Raw genomic sequence first — 20,529 nt, 5'->3', positions numbered from 1 at the left:
ATCGATCCAAAACTTGTTGATCCCAAACGCACACGCAAGTATACGCAGTCGTACAAGTAATGTAGGAGTTTTAAGTCCAGATATCATACCCACAGGGACTTATGCTTAACTATTTACTTAATTAAACTAATGCTAATTATCTAAACAAGAAATAAAATCCAAATTTATATTTATAAACTAAATAAAAATTAGATAAAACAAATAATGAACTTCAACCAAGAAAGAGCAGATTTTTATCGGAGAAGAGATAGATCTACGACTATGACCACTAACAATCCAGTTGAGTCTTCAAATCATTATACCTATGGGTTAGTAGTTGACGGGTTAATTATTACTTTATGAGTATCTTCCGAGTTGCTCACAAGCCTGTAGATGCTACAATAACACCAATATTCCTATGGTCGTCAGAGGTAACAAGAACGCATTTACTACTCCATATTCAACTAAGCAAAGCTAAAGGGTATATTCCTATCTTCAGTAGCAAAACAATTACTCGAACAAGCTCTATTTATTCTTATTACGCATGCAAATTCCCTATCCCTAGTTCAATTCACACGCCACAGATAGTGCTCAACTATTTCGTCAAATAATCAAACAATTAAGACCAAGAATAAATAAATAACCCAGAGATGGAAATCAATAGATACCAACAATCATCAAACCACAACTTTCATGATAACGTCAAAACCCTAGAACGAAAGAGTGTAGCTCCACATAGACATGGAGGAAAACCAACAAATCATCTGAATAAAAATGTCAAAATAAATATTATAGAGAAGTGAAGGTAAAAACCTGTAATTGCGGCCTCCACGGTGTCTCCAAGCTCTCTCTAGGTCCGCAGTTCTGAACTAAGGGTTTTAAGTTATACAAAATTATGTAAAAATCTGTCTTATGGACTATTTATAGGTATACGAAAAAGCCCAAATAAAATAACTAAGTCCAAAAAGAATTGGAATATAGTTGTAGTCCAAAAATCTACTTGATGCTTCACTGTATATTCGCATGAAAATTTGACGCCTCACGTCGGTGGCTGGCAGGTAAATTATAATTGTTTCCTTTGCTTTGCATTTTTTTCTTTCCTTTTCTTTTCAATGTCAATCATTACACAATAAAGTGTCCATAATTAAGCTATAATTACGTCTCCTCCTCCTCCTTTCTTTCTTCTCTTTTCTTTTTCTTCCACTTTTTATTCAATTTTTCCTCCAAATCTTTTTATCGTCACACTACTATATTTCTACATAATAAAAATATAATATTAAGCATAAAGCAATATAATAGTACTCAAAAGACTATTAAAAGTATTAAAATTGAGGAAATTAATAGCTTAATACATGCATTTTAGGCCGAACATCACCCCCAGCCCCGGGGGCAAAATACAAGCTAGCTCCTTCGAACCACAGGCCAAGGACATAATTCCTTCGTGATACAATTTCGACCATGAGTTCGTTGTCGAAATGGCTGTAAAGAAGTCTGATCGGGGTTACGACGTCAAGCGTTACCTTTCATCGATCAAAGAGGCGCACCTTCCAGAGTCCAAACTGAGTGTGGTTGGGACAACCGCCCTATAGAGATCATTGTTCCCAGTGATGATGAAGCAATCACCGACTTTAGGGAGGGGGTATTGTTTGTTTACACATACCCTTTTACTTTCAAGGTCGACCCTCCAATAGACCCGGTCATCCTAGAAATGTGCCGGACGTATAGTGTGCCTTGCTCAAATTGGTCCAAATGTTTGGAGGATCGTGGCCTGCCTTTGCTTTTTAGCCAACAATGCGAATGTTGAGTTCATTCTGCACCATCTGATCCGACTATATTGCTCGAGGATCTTTCGTGGCGGAGTTATAAAACTCACCAAATGAGGGAGGAACCCCATTCTTTCCTGCGTAGATGAGAATAGAGAACCGGGCTAGTATGAGCATTTTGTTTGGGTCAAAACTGCGAAAATTATATCGGAAAAGTTCATGCCTTTCCCCGAGAGGTGGAACGACAAACGTAAGTTTATAGGGCTTACCCTTATTTACGTGCCTTTGCATTTCTCTAACTATCTCCGATGTTTCAGCTGAAGGATGGGTTCTGGAAGCGATATGTCAATTCCCTAGGTGGATCGAGAGTCTCATAAACCAACATCCGCATCAAAAGCGGACATGGAAATATCTATCCCACGACAAGTGGGCAGCACAAAATCATGGTATCCTACTCTTTCCTTCGCTTTTGTGTTATTTTTCCTTCTGTTCAACTCTTTTTTGATCCAAACCATTTTGATATTCAGGTTTGGCAAGAGGATCTTCGACCCCACGACCGGCACCAGCAGATGAACTCTCGATGCCGGGTTCAGATTTTGATATTTCAGAATCAGCACGGCTTATAGCTGAGGCTAAAAAGAAGAAAAAGAAACCCAAGTCCTCCAAGGGCCATAAAATAAAGAAGAGTTCGAAGGACGCAATGGGTGCATTCGGAGCTCGAGGTTTAAAGGATGAGCCTGATGATGACATCTGGGTCACGAGAATTAGCTCAGATCCTTCTATTGCTACTACCGAGGCTGAGAGGACCGAACTCTCGTGGCAGTGCCTTCTCAATGAGAGTATGCACGCTGGCAACAGGGTGAATGTTTTTCTCCTTTTTCCCTTCCAATAAGTTTCATTTTTTTTGGTGTAATCTTCAATGTCTGCTGATTTCTAACTTTGTTTCTTCTTCTTCTTTTTCCTCTTTTTGTAGTCTTCCGTGCTCGAGAACGAAGGTTTTCTTCAAGCCCAACATGAAATAGATGATTTACGGGCGTAGTTGGATCCTCAGAGCCGAGAGATTGAGAAGTTCAAACTTCTCCTTCAACAAAAAGAAGATCAGTTGAGCCAAATTGTCGGTCCTCCGATCCTCTGAGCCGAACTCTAAGCAGCTACGAAGGAGAACCTTCGATTAAAGAATGATCACAATAAGTCGATCAAGAAGAACAAAGTCCTGGCAGAGGACAATAGGCAGCTCAGCCGGGGGAATTCCGAGCACATTTCAAAGCTCGGTGAATTACAGGCCCCCATTGTCTAATTGAGAGAAGGGCTAGACTTTGTTAAAGGTGAGGCTGCAAAGATGGAGGAGAGGTTTAGGCAGCTCGAGACCGAAAGGGCCGCTGAGAAGAAAACCTTGAAGGTTGCCCAATAGAAAGCCGAGAGTCGAGCCTGAGCTAATGAGAAACTCAAGAGTGATCTCGAGGCTGCTATTCGAGCCAATGACACACTTTAGGCCAAGTTCGCGGCTTCTAACCACATTCAACAATACCTTAAGCTAAATGAGGTCCGAGCTCGAGGTCAAATTAAAAAAGGCTGAGAATGACCTGGAGGAAGCTCGTGAGGAAGTTGAGGCCACCAAAGCTCGATCCATCCTTCTAATAGAATACGAGAAGTGGAAATCTCGAAGGTCTATGTTTGAAGCACTCAACAAGGAATTATGAATATAGCTGCTCGGATTGCCGAGGCAAAGGAGCTCGAAGATAAAGCCAAGAAAGCACTCGATGATAGTTCCGAGGAAGCTCCTGAAGAGTCTAGCTCTAGTGACTCAAGTTCTTCTTCGGCAGATTAATGGGCTTAAAGGACTTTTGTATTTTTTTTTAATTTTTGTAAATCTTTACAAGGATAGGCCTCGGGCAATTATGATATAAAATTTGCATGGGCTTTCTCTTGCTAGTATTTCTTTTGATCATTTCTGATACTTAGTCATATGAGACTCGAGTTAAACAAACATATCCTTCAGTCGGATAGAGTTTATGATATTGTTTTTTTTTAAACAGCTTAGGTTCAACCTTGAGCCCTTAACAATTTTCGTTTTATCAAACGAGTAGTTTATAATTTCACTTTATAACGAAAACTAGCCAACTTAACTTATGAGTTTTGGGCTCTGCTTATACCGGTTTATTTTCATCCAATATCTTAATGAGGGCTTGTCTGCGGGAGCCTTTCTATGCTTTGTGAGTTTGGACATCTTTGAACCACTTCAGGCATATGGGTCGAAGTTTTAAATTACTCGACCTTTTTTTCGACTATTTGAAGTCTTTATACGTTGGGCTTGGTTAATTATTACCTTGGTGCCTTTGTGTATTTTATGATGGCAGTCCCCTATTGAGGGTAGCCCATGGGCCTTAACAAATAGTTACTATCGGATACTTTCATATGAGGGCATATTTGATACGTACTTTTACCAAAGTATTTTTCTTCATATTCAGATAATTTCCTCATACAAGAAACTAAGGACTTCAGTTGAATCCTTCTGCCTTTTGCCGTAGCAAAACTATCCGAGCATGATTCATTCAATCATTTGGCCCTTATAATGAATCCTTATGCAGAAGTTTTGGTCGACACAAAAAAACAAAAAGTGTTTCGACTTTAACTTCACTCCTTACTTCGTTTCTTTGAGTTTTCTTTGATTTTATCATTCATGCCAAGGGTATCATAGTCTCCTAGTGTTTTGTGGATGAAGCATGAGCGGAGAAACACTATAGAAAATGACTTTGTTGAATCACCACTCTCCAATACTTAGCTGGTCTTAGAGTCCTCGGCCTTAGCTTGGTTTTTGAATGATAAAAGTAACACGTTGTACATCGTTGCCTCATTAAAAACCTTGCTGGAAAACCCACTTTGGGGTAAAACCGAGCTAAGGAAAAAAGAGTGCAACACGTGTTTTCAGACCTAATTCTACTTCTTTCAAATTTCACTTTGGTTTGAACCTGCAAGGGAAAGGTGAGAATTATTGAAATTCACAAGCTCATACCTTAGCAATAATATTTTTTTCAAGTGTTCCATGTTTCAATTGTTGTGTAGCTATTAACCGTCTCCAATTTCTAGTTGATACGATCCTTTGCCGGTTATTCAGGTTATTTTATACGGTCCTTCCCAGTTCGGGTCCAATTTTTCATCATCGAGATTTTTAGTGTGCAGGGTAATTTTTTGAAGCACTAAGTCCCTAACTTGGAAATGCCGAAGGTTTGTTCTCCTATTGTAATATCTCCACATTCGTTGTTTTTAAGCTGCTAAATGGACCAACGTATTTTTGCGAAGTTCGTCCGCTAAGTCAAGCTTCATGGCCGTAGCCTCTTTAATTGACTCGTTCGTCGCATACCGAAATCTTAGGCTCGATTCTCTAACTTCCACAGGAATCAATGCTTTCGCACCATAAACCAGAGAAAATGGTGTTTCGCCTGTACTTGACTTCTGTAGGCCCATAGTACCTCCGGTAAAATTTCCTTCAATTTGTGCTTCGACGACTCTAGTCGTTTTCTTAAATTTTGAATTATGGTTTTATTCGTTGAGTCATCCTACCCATTTTCACTTGGGTGATACGGAGTTGACAAAATCTTCTTGATCTTCAATCCTTAATGGAAGTCATTGACCTTGTTACCTATGAACTGTTGACTGTTGTCGCAAGTTATCTCGGTAGGAATGCCGAATCGACAAACGATATGGTCCAAAATGAAGTTAATGATTTCCTTCTCTCTGACTTTCTCGAAGGCTTGCACTTCAACCCACTTGGAAAAATAGTCAGTCATAAACAGAATGAACCGAGCCTTACCAGGAGCCCATGGCAAAGGACCGACAATGTCGATTCCCCATTTGATGAATGGCTAAGGGGATAGGACCAGATGTAGCAACTCTCCTAGTTGGTGTATCATTGGTGCATGCCTTTGGCATCCATCACATTTTCGGACAAAATGTTTCGCGTCCTCCTCCATCCAGTTCCAGTAGTATCCTGGTCTGGTTATCTTTCAGACCAAAGCTTAGGCTCCCAAATGATTGCCGCAGGTTCTTTCGTGGACCTCCCGCATTACGTAATCCATTTCTCCAGGCCCCAAGCATTTAGCCAAAGGTCTGTATAAAGATTGGCGGTTCAGCTGGTCATCGACCAAGCAGAATCTCGCAGCTTTGGTTCAAAGGGACCTCGACTCCTTAGAATCTGTTGGGAGCTTTCCATCTCGCAAGTAGTCTATGTATTTATTGCTCCAATACCATGTCAAGCTCATTGTGTTTATTTCGGTGTGGCCATTTTCCACTACTGAATTCATCAACTGAACGACCGTGCCAGAATTGAATTCCTCCACTCCGACTGACGAACCCAAATTAGCCAATGCATCTACTTCATTGTTTTGTTCCCTCGGTATGTGTTGCTTAGTCCATTCTTTGGACTGGTGTAGGATTATGTTACACCCATCGTCTTCGTAGTAGTAGAACCTTTGGTTTTCTAGTCAGGTATGCCCTTAAAATAGAGACCCGAGCCCGAGTTTGGAGATAGAAAGTGCCTTACCCCGTGTACAAGAGTACCAGTATGTGTTGCCGGTAATTTACAGAGTTAGAAGTTGAGCGAATCAAGTGGACGCGATCGGAACTGAACCAGAAAGATCTGCAGGAAACCAGTCATCATCGACGGGTCATTGACGTGTTCGATGGACCGTCGATGGGTTTCCGCAGCCAGGCATCTGCAGGCGTAGGTCAACGGGCAAGTCTATGGACCGTCAACACGTCGACGGGCCGTCGACCCGCTCGTCGAACCGGACCGCTGTAGCCTTTTTGGCTTCCAAGTATAAAAATGTGGGTCACGACTTCATTTCATATTTTCCTCCTTCCAAAAATCAGAAAACCCTAAAATATTCTCTTCCAATATTTTCCATTATAATAGTGAAGATTTGACAAGACCCGAACCCCGTAAACCCGAGATGGTGAAGAAGAAGGTTACTTCTAGGGTTTCTTCAAGTTGTGGAGTTTAGGGAGTTGAAGTTGAAGTGATTCTTGGGATTCTTGACCCCTCAAGGTATGTAAATGATTTATACCCTTATATTTAAGTTGGTTATCAAGAGTTTAGTGATGTTAAGTGAAGAGAAGGTAATTGTGGAAGTGTTAAGTTGATGAAGGGAAATGTAGTGATACAGGGTTGTTTTAAGAGATGATTGGGAATTGATTTGAATATATTTTGATATATAAGTGTTGTTATTGTTGTTATGGTTGGTGTTAAAGTGAATGAGAAGTTGAAGGGTTGTTAAGCTTATGAGAGAAATGTTGTCCATGATTCGTTAAGCTCTTTGTGCATCTAAAGGAGGTTAGCAAGTAAAGTACCTAGTCTAATGAAGGTCTATGTTATCTTAATTGTAGATTTACAAGTCGAGAAGTAGGAGTTGGACAATTTGATATACGTCGAGGTATGTTAAGACTATTCTTTCCTTCTTTTGGCATGATCCTGTGATATGATCTAATAAGCGAGTAAGCGAGTCCATATTACTCTACTCTTAGAAGAATTAGAAGTGTTTCAGTTTTTGACATTCGTGCACCCCGTTATGATTACTCCTTCTGTTCATGGGTCCAGTTTTATGTATACAGTTATTCATGCATTACATTCATTTATATATATATATGTATATGTATGTAGAACCGTGACTAGAAGACGTTATATACGCAAGTATTATATATATATAGGGTATGGAAAGGAGTAGGCGTTATATACGCATTACCACCTGATCAGCTGGTGCACTATGATGATGATATGAGAATCTGGCTGTAAGTATCGCAGCAATGTATATGATGATGGCCGCAGAGATGCCGATATGATATGAGAAAAGAGATAGGTGTCATATACGCGCATATATCGGGCGTTATATACGTACATATATACAGATGTATGACCTTCATTGATAGGCATGAACATGCATATTATGCGCCCACAGAAGCATTGTTAGATATACAGATTTATGCAGACACATGCAGATACTAGTTCATACAAGTACATACAGTCAGTCATTTCAGCTTATGAGTTCAGATCTTATCCAGGATTCCCATGTGTATATGTATATATGATGTTGCTCTTATACTTTACATGCTCAATACATTATCCGTACTGACTCCCGATGCTCGGGGGCCTGCATTCATTCCCACAAGTACAGAGAGACAGACAGGTGGTCCAACTCAGTAGGACCTCTAGATCTAGCAGTGGTCAGTACGCTCCATTCGATCCGGCGCTATAGTCAGTTTTGGTATGCTTTTTTAGATGTGTATGCATATAAGTATGACGGGGCCCTGTCCCGTCCTTTCTACAGCTTTTATTCTAGTAGAGGTCTGTAGACAGTTGTATGTATTAGTCGGATGATGTAGCCTTGTCGGTTTCTATTCTTCTGTGAACAGTATATGTAGCAGCCTAGCTGGCCTGCACTGTTCTTCCGTATGTTGTGTATATATATGCAGATTTTTCAGCGTTCATGATGTCGTCTTTATGATATTAGCTGTGCCATTTATGGGCCTTGATGTTCAGAATGATTCAGATATGAGTATAGGGGTGTTTGGCAGTTAGAGGTCAGACTCTCGTCACGGCTCATCGGTTGGGTCGTGACAGATTACTTGAATTTTTTCCAGGTATCTCTGCATTAATTCATCTTTGACTTTGAAAACACTGTTGACTTGATTCACAGCCAGAAAGGAATCACACTTTGCTTTGATGACTTCAGCTTTGGAGCCAATTTCAAAAACCTGCAATCATAGCCTCATACTCGGCTTCATTGTTAGTCAATTTCAAAGTTATGATTGATTGTCGAATAATATCGCCTGCGGGGACCTTAAGAACAATTCCTAATCCGGATCCTTTTACGTTCGATGCTCCGTATGTGTACAGGGTCTAGATCCCTGCGATTTTTCCTGAGGTTAGCAAAAGCTCTTTTTCTACCTCGGGAACCATTGTTGGTGTAAAGTCCGCTATAAAGTCGGCTAAAATTTGGGACTTAACAGCCGTTTTATGTTTATACTCGATGTCATAACCGCTTATTTCTACGATCCATTTAGTAAACCTTCCTAATAACTCCGGTTTATGCATGATATTCTTTAATAGGTAGGTGGTTACTACACATGTGGGGTGGCATTGAAAATAAGGTTTCAGTTTTGTAGAAGCACTTACTAAAACTAAAGCCAATTGTTTGGGGTGAGGATAATGTGTCTCTGCATCCCCTAATGCTCTACTCACATAATAGATAGGGAATTGTGTGCCTTCTTCTTCTCGGACCAAAATGCCACTTACCGCAACTTTTGATACTGCAAGGTAAAAGAACAGCTGCTCGTCTGCCTTCAGTGTATGCAATAAAGGTGGGTCGACAAGTACTGCTTTAGTCCTTCCAAAGTTTTTTGACATTCCAGTGTCCATACAAAGTCATTCTTCTTCCTTAGCAGCGAAAAGAACAGGTGACTCTTGTCCGAAGACGTTGAAATGAATCAGCTCAGAGCCGCTATTCTTTCGGTTAACCTTTGCACTGCCTTCACATTGTTAAGTACTTTGATGGCCTTGATTTTGTTTGGGTTGATTTCAATTCCTCCATTTGACACCATAAAACCTAAGAACTTGCCCGATCTAACTCCAAAGGCACACTTCTCTGGGTTCTGCTTCATGTAGTATTTGTGAAGTATGTTGAAGATTTCCTCTTCCTTGACGAAGGCATGCTTCACTTCGACCATCGGTATCCTTTTCTATTTCACCGATTTTTTTTATCGATGCTTAACTCATGCGTTGTTACCTCTGGTGGTACACTTGTCATGTCTAAATGGGATCACTCAAAACAATCAGCTTAGCTTGAAGAAATTCAATAAATTTACTCCTGATCTCCGAGGTTAACCCCATGCCCAAGTATTTCTTTCTGTCCGGCAAGTGTACAAGCACGACAATATGTTCCAGCTCTTCTACTGTAGACTTGGTTGCGTCCGAATCATCCAGTAGCATGAACGATCAGGGCACACCGAAATCGTCTTCTTCGAAGATCAGGATCATCTCTTCCATTTCTTCACTCGAACTGACCGAGCCTTCATTCTTTAATTGCTATTTAGTATATTTTCCTTTGGTTGATTCAATAGGCTTTATGGATGATTCCTTCTGAGTGGGGGGTGGGGTGCTTCTTCGACTGCGAACATCTGCCTTGCCACAGGTTTTTCACCATGGACCATTTTTTATCCCTTACGATGTTGGTAACCTCGACATTTGATGTAATGTCGAGGGTATTTCCCTCATGCTATGAATCCACAGTCAGTCGGGCAATGCATTGTACTTCATCTCCCTCTCGATAATATAAAACACCATTTGCCGAATAGTCCTAGTGATGTTTACCGACAAAGAGATTTCTCCCTTAGTAGATTCGCTCGCCATGTTGAATCCGCTGAGAACTCGAACTGCCGGCACAATTTGATCCAACAGCTCCAGTTGATCTACCACTCTCCATCGGATAATATTGGCCGAACTACCTTCTGCATCTTTATCGTTGAAGGAAATAGATCATTTGGGTATGTAATCCTTAGTTCGTTTCTCTCGAACAATTGAAACCTTTGTCCTCTTCATCATCCGAAGTCGTGGAATTTCCGTTCCTCTGTTTATCATATTGATCACGTGTTGAGGCTCCATGGGCTCGATTTGCTTGTGATTTTCCCTGCCTTTGTAGTGTCCTTTGGCTCGGTCACTTAAGAATTTGTAAAGGTGACCATTTTTTTAACAACCGAGCCACCTCCTCTATCAATTGGCAATAGTCCTTAGTTCTATGACCATGAGTTCCATGATGCTCACACATCATGCTTAGATCTCTTTGAGCTGGATCAGATCTTAATGGTCTCGGCCACCTTGCATCCTTGATATGGCTAATGGCCAAGACAAGATATGGGGTGTTAATATTGAAGTTGTACTCTGATAACCTCGGGCTATCCCTATTGTTGGCAGACCTATCGGTATCACCTCTGAATAGCAAACCTCGACTGGTCAATTCGCGATCAGCTGGCCTGTCACTCCTACTCGAATGATGATTGGGACCGCTTCTTCCCCAATCCGACCTAAAGTTGGATTTCTCCGGTTGAGCATACGGTTGGTATCTATCCTTCGGTGGCCTTATCTCCAGTTCAAAAGTCCTTATCGACCTTTCAGAATTCTTACTTCCGCTTATCAGGCCTGGGGAAGTTCAAGTTGATCATCATCTACTCGAATCTTGGATTCGTACCTATTATGAACATCGGCCCAAGTTACGGACTTGTATTCCAATAAGTTTTCTTTTAATTTGAATGAGGTAGTAGAGCTACGGGGGTTAAGACCCTTAGTAAGGGCTTGAGCGGCCCATTCTTCAGGGACCGGAGGGAGTTTCATTCGTTCCTTTTGGAACCTATTCACAAACTCTCGGAGTAACTCGTTATCTCTTTAGGTAATTCTGAAGATGTCCGCCTTTCTTGACTGTACCTTGTTGGCTCTGGCATGGGCTTTGATACATGCATCTGCGACCATGTCAAAAGAAGTGATAGAATGCTCGAGTAGAGGTCGTACCAGGTCAGTGCCCCTTTGGATAGCGTTTCACCGAACTTTGTTAGTAATACTGATTTGATTTCATCTTCTTCAATGTCGTTGCCTTTTATAGAAAAAGTATACGAGGTCACATGCTCCTGCGGGTTCGTCGTCCCATTATATTTCAGGATATCAAGCATTTTGAACCTTTTCGAGATTAACTCCGGGGCTGCACTCGGAGGGAAAGGCCTTTGAATGTATCTCTTTGAGTCCGGTCCTCTCAGGATTGGAGGCACCCCTGGAATCTGGTCCACTCGAGAGTTATACATTTCACCCCTTTTTAAGTAGATTCGACTCGTTTAGCCAATGTTTTGAGCATTTTCAAGACCTCGGCAAATGCACCAGACCTAGATCCGCTATCTCTATCAACACCTCGGTCTTCCTCTCGCCTTGGCTCGATAGCCTGACTTGGCCCTGGCGACACTATTCCATTGTCTTTCTTTTGGAGCTGAGCTATAGCCACCTGTTGTACCTGTAGCATTTCAAATATCAAACGTAAGTTAATTTCCTCCACGACATCCGACATTTTTTGGGCTTAAGGCAGAGTCGCTAAATTATTGCTATTTAAAGGATCTGTGGCTGGAAGGCTGGCATTGGTTGACAGTATTCTATTTAAGGACCTCGGTTGAGTTGACAACATTTGGATTGGTTGGATCAGCAGGGGATGCATTTGGGTTTGGCAACTCGCTATTATTGTCGTTTTGATCGGTCAGTTCATTGTTGTTCACGTGCCCAGATTGACCACTGCTTGCCATTTCAAAATTACCTGAATTAAAAGATTTCAAAGAACAAGTGAAAGATGGAGTTGTAAATTAATCACCACTATTATCCTATGCCTCACGGTGGGCTCTAAATTGTTTACCCTTAAATCGGTAACAATTAAATTTATAAGTAGTTTATAAGATATGTGGTTAGATTAATAAGTTATATACAATAATAATATGCAAACAATAAATGTATATTGATGAATAAGAGATAGTAAAGCTTCAAGAAACCAAATTGCAGACTCTGAGAATTGGTCCGGTTTTGGAGATAACATCTCTAACCCGAGCCAGTCAGTAAGAAGACTCCTTTCTCTCATTTTCAGATTACAAGTGTGATGAATGGTCAAAAACTAGCCCTTAAAATGAAGGGGGTACATCCCTATTTATAGCTACAAATAGATGGGCCTTAGTACAACCTAAAAAAGGCCTTTTAAGAAAACCCTAAAATGGATAAGACGACATCCGTACGGATGTTCTGACATCCGTACGGATGTAAGTGCAAATGACGGAACGGTTAGGTGACACGTAGCCTAGCTCGTAACGGATACTTCGAGCCTATGTTGAGTGTCTTGGCCTCAGGTTTGAGTTTTCTGTGCTTATCAACATACCTTCGATTTTTGACACTTTTTTGGAAGAACTCACAACTCTTCGACCCTCATTCCTTTTGATCTTATCCGAGGCTAAAGAACTCATTCTTCTCCGACATCGCATCGAATAGCTTCGATATTTACTTTGATTTTCACCATATACAAATTTCTTTGGTTTTTACTGTGTGCACATATCCTACACGGTTTTGACAAAACTTTAAACCTTGAAAGAGCTTGGAGCCTCCGTGAAGGCCGTAGTTACAGGAATTTATCTTCTCTTCTCTGTAATACTTATTTTTATGTTTTTATTCGGATGATTTGTTGTTTTTTCCGTCATGTGTATGTGGAGCTAAACTCTTTAGTTCTAGGGTTTTGACACCAACATGAAATTTGACATTTGATTATCGTTTATATCTATTGATTTTCCATCTTTGGTTTTCTTATCTATTCTTGTGCTTAATTGTTTAATTACTTGATCACTAATTAGATACTATATGTTGTATGTAAATTAGACTTAAGAGAGGGAATTCACGCACGTAATAAGAATAAATAGAGTTTGTTCGATATTATCGTTTTGCTACTGAAGATAGAGATATGCCCTTTAGCCCTACTTAGTTGAATACGAAAAAATAAATGCGTTCTTGTTACCTCTGATGACCATAGAGATATAGACGTTATAGTAGCATCTACAGGCTTGTGAGTAGTTCGAGAGAATATCATAAAGTTACAATTAACACGTCAACTAGTAAGCCATAAGTAGAACGATTTGAAGACTCAACTTGATTGTTAGTGGTCATAGCACTAGATCTATCCCTTCTCTGATAAAAATCCGCTCTATCTTGGTTGAAGTTCCTTATTTGTTTTCTTTTATTTTTATTTAGTTCATAAATATAAATTTGGATTGTATTTCTTGTTTAGATAATTACCATTAGTTTAATTTAGCTGACTGTTAATCAAAAGTCTCTGTGGGTATGATATCTGGACTTTAAAACCTATATTACTTGTACGACCACGTATACTTGCGTGTGCGTTTGGGAGCAACACCTAGTAACTGATCATTAGTATAGCCATTATTTAGCATTTTAATAGGAATTCATTAAGCACAAATTTTCGTAATTAATTTATCCAAGAAAAAATTAGTTTTAATTCATTAAAATATTGCTATTTAATTAGTTTTGTTTTTTAAATTAATTTGCCCGATTAGGCTTTATTAATACATAAATGCAAAAAAGCAACTCGTCCGAATAGGCTCAAATAAAAGGCCCATTCCAAAATCTAAAAAATAAAATAAAATAAAACAAATAAAAGCAAAAAAGAGATAAAAACTTGGAAGATTGAATTAGGCAACTCAGTCGACATTCATTTCGACCTAAGTTGACTTTTCTCTCTAGCTATAGCTTCTCTCTAAAGTTTCCGCCGTTCCGAGGGGCTTTTCGATGCCGTGAGTACAATGAAAGCCTCATTTTGTGTTCTTACACACCCATCGAGGTTTTGACTGACCTCCTGTGCTTTGCAAGTTGAAGATTGGCATCCAATAATCTCAGGTATGTTTCTAATACTCTGCTCTTTTGCTTTTCTGTCCTTTTCAGCTCCTAACTCGTGCTTTATTGTTCGGCATGAGTGGAATTTTCCTGCATTTCCAAGATTTGTGGCTTTGCTTTGCTTTTCTTGAGCTTCAACATACCTTCATCTGAAGAAAAAGGTAAGATCTAAGCCCTGCACATCTCTTTTGTTATCTGATTGTTCCTTTTGTGTACTTTATGTGTTGGATCTATGTTGTTATTCCTCAAATCTCCCTTATCCCCTGTATAAATAGCTTGTAGTGTGTTTTTGTTATAATTGCTGCTATGTGAGCTGAATCCTTATGTATGGTATCTGAGACTTATCACTATTTACAATTTCCCTTAGTTTAACCTCCATGTCCATGAAAAATTCATATTCAGCATTTCCACTATCTAGTGCTAGGTTTGCCAAATCATCGGCCAGTTGATTGCCTTCTCTAAGAATATGTGCGAAATTAACTTCTTTTTCATTCCCCATCTCCTTAATCTCATTAATCCAATTAGCTAGACTCTAAGGGGGTTTCCACCCTTCAGATAAGATCTTTTGAACAAACTATGAATCAGTTTGAAAGATGATCTTATCAAAGTGTTTGATTCTGCACCATCTGAAAGCTTCCAATATTGCTATAACCTCTGCCTCATTATTGGTGACATGCCCTATTTCCTCTGCCTTAGCAAAAATTATGTCACCTTCTTCATCTCCGACACTAAAACCATAGGATCCTATTCCAGGGTTTCCTCTTGATGCACCATCAGTGTTGCATAATATCCACCCACTAGGAGGGGTTTTCCACACCATTGTCCTATGTTTTACCTTACTTCTGTATCCTTCCAGTAGCTCAATCATTTCCTTCCATCTGTGTGGGATTTGTTATATTGAAGGATTTCTAAATCTTACCATGTTCTGAATTGTAGTATACACCTGGTAGATACATCTTCCCACAGTCTTCTTTTACCTATGCTTGTAAGCAGTCCTTCTTTTCCGTAGTTCCTAAAGAATTACCTAAAGAATTATAGAAGGTATTGCATAGTAAATTGGTTTCAATCTATTATCAGTAGATTGTTGCCACCATTTAACTATATCTGCTGTAATTGAAGTCCTTCTATATTGATACCTGAACAAGAAGCAAAATAGGACCAAGTCTTGTTAGCACAAAAAAGGCCTGGCAAAAACATGTTGTATTGTCTCCTCCTCAGGACTAGAACAATAAACCTCCAACACCTCCACATGAAGAAAGATACCTTGAAATGTAGTCCCTTCACCCACATGTATTTATAGATTTCATTCTCCTAACCCCTCAGTCTCAAGTATTCCCAGGCAGATTTGACTGAGAAATCTCCCCTACTATCCAGTATCCACTAAGGAGTTTTCTCCTCTTCTAAAATAGGAGGCTTGCTAGTATTAATAATGTGATGAACCATGTCTCCAGTCAGTATTATCCCCAGTTTCCCCACATTCCATTCCCCATCTTCAACCATTTCCTTCACATTTTGTATCATTTCATCAAAAGTGTCACTTGTTGTAACATAATACAGAGCTTCCAGTCCTATCCAATTATCATACAAGAAAAGAACATTGCCACTCTTAATTTACCACCAAATATTAGGTTCTATTAGATCTCTAGGGTACAACCTCTTCTTCCAGTTTGGAGAACTATACCTCCATTGCACTGTTTATGCATTTTCTTTCCTACAATATTTGTTACTCATAAAATTCCTATATAAGGATGTTGCAGTTCTGAATTTCCACCATATTTTAAAATACAAGGCCATAGATACCTCACGTAAAGATCTAAATCTCAGACCTCCCTCTATTTCTGGAATACACAAATTAATCCAAGCAGACCAATGTCTACTTTTTCATCTAGCAGTATTATTCCAAAAAAATTGTGCAAATAGTTTATGAATCTGTTTATGACACTATCTGGGGGATTCAAAGCTGAAAGTATATGCACCGGCATACCTTGTAGTACATGTTTGATTAGAACTGCCCTTCGCCCAAATGATAACAGGTTCCCTTTCCAGGGCTAGAGTCTATTTATTATTTTAGTCGGAATAGGATTAAAATAATCCTTCTTCTTTCTACTATAAAAAATAGGACATCTCAAGTATGTGAAAGGAAATTCCTTTCCTCCAATCCTTGTAGCCACTTCCATAATAGCCTTCACATCTCCAGTTACCTTGTGATGAACATACACTGAACTTTTCTCCTTATTGATCTTCTGTCATGAAACTTTCTCATAATCCTCCAGTACCCCCATTTTCATTTGCAAGGAAATGACATCTGCTGATACAAAGATGATCATATCATATGCATATGTCAGGTGATTAATTTTAGGGCTCCATTTAGGCAGCCAAAACCCCTGAATTGTGAATGTCGATGTAATTAGTTCAAGTTTCTTGACAATACTTTTGTAACCAAAATAAATAAAGTAGGGGATAATGGGTCCTTTTGCTTTACACCCCTAGTTGATTGGAAGAAAACTTGTTGTTGGCCATTTATGAGAATAGAATACCAATTGTTATTGACTATTCTGAACAGCATATCCACAACCATATGTGAAAAACCCATCCGTCTCTTGACTTTTGTTAAGAACAACCATGTGACCCTGTCATAGGCCTTTTCTATGTCTAGCTTAATAACCACATTTGCACTCTTGGTTCTCAATCTAATGTCTGACATAATTTTTTATGTCAACAATACATTTTCCACAATGCTCCTTCCTTTCACAAAACCTGCTTGATTAGGAGAAATCAACTTCTGAAGACCATCTGCCAATCTCTCAATAATCAGTCTTGAGAAAACCTTATTAATGAAGTTACTCAAGCTGATTAGTATCATGTCTGAAAAAGTGTTGATTAAATCCTTCATTGCCAATAATACCAGATTTCTATGGGTTTCAAATCTTGGCAGCTCTGCACCACAAGAGAAACTTTTAACCATATTTGTAACATCCTCCCCAATAATGCTCCAGCAATGTTGATAGAATAGGCTAGTGAAACCATCAGCCCCCCCCCCCCCCCCCCCCTGTACTTTCTCCCTTCAGCTTAAAAATAATCTCTTTTACCTCATCTTGCGTTGGCATCTTTGTTATTCTCCTATTCTATTCTTCAGTGACCAATTTTTGAACATGCTTTAGTATATTATGGTTCCTTTGCAAATCGATCCTTGAAAAATCTAATAGCTTCAGCTGCTATGTCATCCTTCTCTTCTAACCATACCCCATTTTAGTCCTGTATTTTCTTAAGGTGAAGCCTCTTTCTTCTGCTCTTAACATAGTTGAAAGAATTTTGTGTTCTTATCTCCATTATCAAACCACTGCATCTCTGCTTTCTATTTCCGGAAAGCCTCCTCAAGATGCTAATATCTATTCAATTATGCCTAGACTTTACGTAACTTCTCCCTATTCGAAGAAGAAGGATTGATTTCAAACTGTTCTTTATGCACCCTTATACCATCCTCCAAAGACTCTATTTCCTGAAAAATGTTCCCATAAGTATTATTACTCCATGCCATCAAATCCGCCTTCACCTTTTTCATCTTATAATGGAATAATATGAAAGGTTTGCCATGAAATTTGCCTTCTAGTGTTCCTTAACAGTGTCTAAGAAAGAATAATGTTTTACCCAGAAGTTAAGGAATTTGAAAGGCTTCTTGATAGGTTCCACATTCCCAGAATAAGAAATTAGCATTGAGGAAAGATCAGAACCAGTTCTAATCAAGTGCTCAATTTAAATGTTTGGATATACATTCTGTATCAAAAGGTTCCCCAAACATCTGTCCAATCTTTTAAAAATGCAATCACTCCCACTCTTTCCATTCTACCATGTGAATTTACTCCCTTTAAAACCTAAATCATACATCCCTCAATTTTGGATGCAAGATTGAAATCCTGAGTTTCCTGTATACTGACTGGTAAGCCTCTATATTTTTCTTCTTATGATGTTATCACATTGAAATGCCTCCTATCATCCATGGTATATTTAAACTGTCTGCAAGCTCTTTAAGATATTCCCGTAACTCCAGTCTCTCCATCTAAGTGCATTTAGCATATACCACAGTAATCATTAGCCCTTCTTACACGCCCTGCATAGTAAGTTTCATAATGTGTTGGATATGATCTAATACAATTTCCACCTCAAACATCTTATATATAAATATCCATATCTTACCAGATTCATTTAGGATAGCATGATGCATATTTATCTGTCTTCAATAATCCTCCAGTTTACCAGGATCTTGGAAAGGTTCTAGAATCCCAATAAAACCAAATTTGTATTTCAAGTGCATTTTTATTTACCTAGGAAAGGCTTCCATGGTATTTACTGACCTAATATTCCATATCATAGCATTCATCATTAAACATTAAGTTTATGCAAAGCACTTCTAGTTTGATGCCCATTCCCAGGTGGAACACTTGTGTCCCCGTGTGTGTTTTATTTTTGCCTCTTCCTAAACCTTTGTAAGACTTTGGGGATATATACCCTTGCCTCATATCTTCTTGATAATGTTGCTCGAAAGACTGGCCATTTAGATCATTTCCACCATCTGATGCCTGAAAATCCTTACAATTTTCCTCTTAGCTGCCTCCTTTCTTATTACTGTTGCTATTTCCTCCCTTCTTTTGTTGTTGTGGATTTTTGTTGACATTGGTTTGCTTTTGTATTATAGATTCTATAGGCTTCTCCTGTCCAGTGTCCCATTTAACACTGGTGTCTTGCTCCTTTTTCTCTTGTGTAGACTGTCCTACTGATGTTCCATTTCTTCAACTTGTATCTCTGATATGCTGCTAACTACAGTATCCCCTGCTTCTTTGGTTCCATCTTCTAGTAAGTTCCCTTTGTCAACCACATCCTCCTCATTATTTGTTTCTTCACTTTCTATACCTTCTTCTATATTTCTTGGTTGTATTTCCTCTCATTCTTTGGTCACTTTTTCTATGTCTCCATGCCCTTTTCTGTTCTTTTCTTCCTCTATTGTATGTTCAATATGCTCTGGTTCTGTTACAATAATGTTTTGCTCCTGTTGTTTATGAAAGCTGTTCTCAATCCACTCCTTAGTACCCATTGGCCCCTCTTCTTGTTTGTCAATTACATTCTCCTTCTCCTTGCTTACTTCTGCACTCTGAATTGTTGTGTCTTCTTCCTTTCCATCCTCTAAGGCTGCAAAAGCATTACTGATTTTCATGATATTCTTATTGTTTTCTTTTCCAATCTCTGCAATTATCACCCCACACTTGTCTCTAACAAATCTATTATTTCTCCTTTTCTTCCATTCTTGTTTCCCTTGCTCATTCCATTGTCCCATATAATTTATTTTGGTTTACTTATTAGCTGCTTCCTCCTTTGCTTGTAGTTGTCTTAACTATTCTTTATGGTTTTTTTTTGTAGTTCTGGATTCAAAGCCCTGCATTCAGCCTCCCCATGCCCTTGTAATTTGCAGTACTTTGGTAAGTAATCATAATTTATGTTTATCCACTTTGATTTGTTCTTCCCAGTTTCCTCATCAACTTCTTCTATGTTAATTCTCCTGGGATGTTTTCCTAGTAGATCAATATGAATCTCGACTTTTGCACAACTTGGCCTTGTCTTGTTTGCTGTTGCCAGGTCTACAGTTGGTGGTTTCCCAACCGTCGTGGCCATTGAAAAAATAGCTTCTTTGGCAAAAAAAATTAGGAGGTAAGTCTGGGAAACTTATCCAAGCTATTGCAATAGATGTTTCGTTTTCTGATTTAATCCATGGGTCCCATATCAATGGTCTCATCTGACAATATCTCTCTTGAACTTTCAGGTAATATGCTGGAGTAGACAAGAATCTCACATAGTCCTCAAATAAAGACAAACGAATCAAGATATACCTTTCATCAATAAGGCCAATCGTGGCCTTTCCTTTGATGCCACATTGTTTTGTCAATATCTCTTAATAGTTTTATGTCAATGATCCCATAAGAAAATTTTCCCAGTACTGCATATTGTATAACTTCCTTTAAAATCATCTGTTGTATCTCCTTTGAATTCCATGTAATAATTGCTCTCCTTCTTTGAATTGGACAGTTTTGGTTGGGATTGTAATCTGTGGTATGGTTTGAACTGGGGTAGTAGGTTTAAGAAGATTGGCATATTTTGGTTGTGATGATTCCTCGGTAGGCAAGACTTTAGGATCGTTTTTGGGCAAGTTTTTATCTGGGGTGTTTGGAGTAGTTAGAGGTGGAAATTAGTATTATAGGATGTTATAGTTGTTATAGGAGCAGTTAAAGGTAAAGGTATTGGTGGTACATTCTCCAGTGGAGGCTGCTCTTCGGA

The 20,529-nt window shown here is 39.1% G+C and overlaps 1 long non-coding RNA gene across 2 annotated transcripts; it reads left to right on the top strand.

Annotated features, from left to right (window-relative positions):
• The first annotated feature begins 13,988 nt into the window (after positions 1-13,988).
• Positions 13,989-20,272, top strand: LOC132626766 (uncharacterized). 2 transcript variants are annotated; one of them, XR_009577615.1, is made up of 5 exons: positions 13,989-14,366; positions 18,968-19,056; positions 19,618-19,676; positions 19,834-19,905; positions 20,018-20,272. It is a non-coding gene; the product is annotated as an uncharacterized LOC132626766 (long non-coding RNA). The 2 variants fall into 2 exon arrangements; XR_009577614.1 differs by lacking the exon at positions 18,968-19,056 and having other exon boundaries at positions 13,996-14,366.
• Positions 20,273-20,529: the final 257 nt, after the last annotated feature.

This window comes from Lycium barbarum, chromosome 2 (genome assembly GCF_019175385.1).
Source record: "Lycium barbarum isolate Lr01 chromosome 2, ASM1917538v2, whole genome shotgun sequence".
NCBI classification, from domain to species: Eukaryota; Viridiplantae; Streptophyta; class Magnoliopsida; order Solanales; family Solanaceae; genus Lycium; species Lycium barbarum.
This window is presented reverse-complemented; position numbering and strand designations above follow the sequence as displayed.